The following is a 2,215-nucleotide window of genomic DNA, read 5'->3' on the forward strand; positions in this document are numbered from 1 at the left end:
ACACTCAGGGCAGATTCACTCTACACCGGGAGTACACTCAGGGCAGACTCTCTCTCAACACTTGCTGGCTGGCTCCTTTGGCTATTTTCAGTTTATCACCATTCCAGACAGTGCAGGAGGAGACAATTTTCCTCTTTCTGTCTCTCCAGAATAAAAACATGTTATACTTTCCTGTTCTTTCCCCATCACCCTATTTGTGACACATTTATCCAATGTCTGTTGGAACTGTAAATCGTCACTAACCTGCTTCCTCCAGCCTTTCAACCAGTGTACATCAGATCACAGCGCAGCGTATTGTGGAACTATCATCTTCACTTGGTCCTATTGACACTATGCCCAGTCTGAACACAAAGCTCAGTGACAGACTCCATCTCGGCTAACAGGGTGTTTAGTGAGCGGAGAAAGGTGAGTATTCTGGTTGCTACTGCATTAAGAGTAATGTCCCTTTAAGAAGCCTGACACACAGATGAGGTAGTGTCTGGATGTCACCACATAACCAGAGGCCCAGGTCCCTCTGCATTGTAGCTATTAAGACACAGGGCGTGTATAGAGATCATGGTCACTTTGTCAGTTTAGCTGTAAAGAAACCCAGCAGAGACCTCCAAGTAAACAGAATCGATGTACCTCATTTAGGTGACATATAGACAGCACAGGCATTCATTACATCCTCTTCACTAAGTTCAGGAATTATCTCAATGCTTGACAAAGTAGTTTTTCAGATGCCGTTTCAGCACTGATGTTTTCCTTCACTTCATACAGTTCCTTACTGGCTCGTGGAGGTTTTAAGAGGAATTAAAATTAAGGGCAAATGATGTTCCAAAATGTAGTAAATCCATTAAACGGTAGGTCAAGCGGTCTTTCCTGGACTGGAGAAATCCGTGTAGAATGAAACAGATCTCTGTTACACTGAATTCACACTTGGAATCAGGCCATTCAGCCCAGCTGGACTATACTAGCAGTTCCATTCCATGTGCGCACTCCCACTCCTCAGTTCATTCGATTAGCAGAGCTTTCTCCCTCAAATGTGTACCTCGAGTCTCCTTAAACACACCTCTGTGATCTGTCTCAAACACCGTATTGTAACCACTCAGTGAGTGAAGAGGTTTCTTCTCCAAAAGCAGTGGCTAAAGATGCTGCATACAAGGCTATAAGCTAAGTGCTTGAAAATGGAGATTAGAACAGATGGATGTTTGATGACTAGCACGGATGCAATAAGGCTGAAGGGCCTCTTTACATGTCGTACAAACTGTGTGACAACTGTACTGCAGATCCAGGAATAAGGGATGGGCAGGATGGAGAATCTTGAGAATTGGTAACCGTGCAGGGTCCCGAGCTGTTCAGTGGAGACCGTGTCTGAATTGGCCCCCTTTTAAGTTACTGCACACGCCCAGATGTGCAAAACAAAAATTTAAAGGGACCTCACCCTTAAGTAAATATTGCAAGCAACTCCACGATGAAGTGAAACAGACAGTGCTGTTGACAAAGCTTTTCTCAGTGTGTGTGGGAGGTTGGGATCTTGGGGGGGGTCAGTGTGGGAATATTCCCGATTGCATCGGAATTGAAATGGTTGTGGTTGTGGGAGGTCAGTCATCTCAGCTCCAGGACATCACTGCAGGAGTTCCTCGGGGCAGTGTCCATCTTCAGCTGCTTCACCAATGACCTTCTCTCCATCATAAGGTCAGAAGTGGGGATGTTTGCTGCTGATTGCACAATGTTCAGCAACATTCGTGACTCCTCAGATATTGAAGCAGTCCGTGTTCAAATGCAGCAAGATCTGGACAATATTCAGGCTTGAGCTGACAAGTGGCAAGTAACATTCGTGCCACACAAATGCCAGGAAAAGACCATCTTGAATAAGAGCCAATCTCATCACAACCTCTTGACATTCAACAGTGTTACCATCAATGCATCCCCCACGATCAAAATCCTAGGGGTTACCACTGACCAGAAACTCAACTGGGCTCACCACATAAACACAGTGGCTACAAGAGCAGGTCAGAGGCCAGGAATACCGCGGCAAGTAACTTACCTCCTGACTCCCCCAAAGCCTGTCCCACCATCTACAAGGCACAATTCAGGAGTGTGATGGAATACTCCCCACTTGCCTGGATGGGGGCAGGTCCAACAACACTCAAGAAACTTGACACCATCCAGGACAAAGCAGCCCGCTTGATTGGCACCGCATTTGCCACCTTCAGCATCCAGTGCCTTGACC

The 2,215-nt window shown here is 46.3% G+C and overlaps 1 protein-coding gene across 1 annotated transcript in view; it reads right to left on the reverse strand.

Moving 5' to 3' along the window:
* depdc5 (DEP domain containing 5, GATOR1 subcomplex subunit) overlaps nt 1-2,215 on the reverse strand; it is a 132,019-nt gene that overhangs the window by 8,397 nt on the left and 121,407 nt on the right. The window lies entirely within an intron of this gene.

Source organism: Rhincodon typus, chromosome 24 (genome assembly GCF_021869965.1).
Source record: "Rhincodon typus isolate 14 chromosome 24, sRhiTyp1.1, whole genome shotgun sequence".
Taxonomy (NCBI): Eukaryota; Metazoa; Chordata; class Chondrichthyes; order Orectolobiformes; family Rhincodontidae; genus Rhincodon; species Rhincodon typus.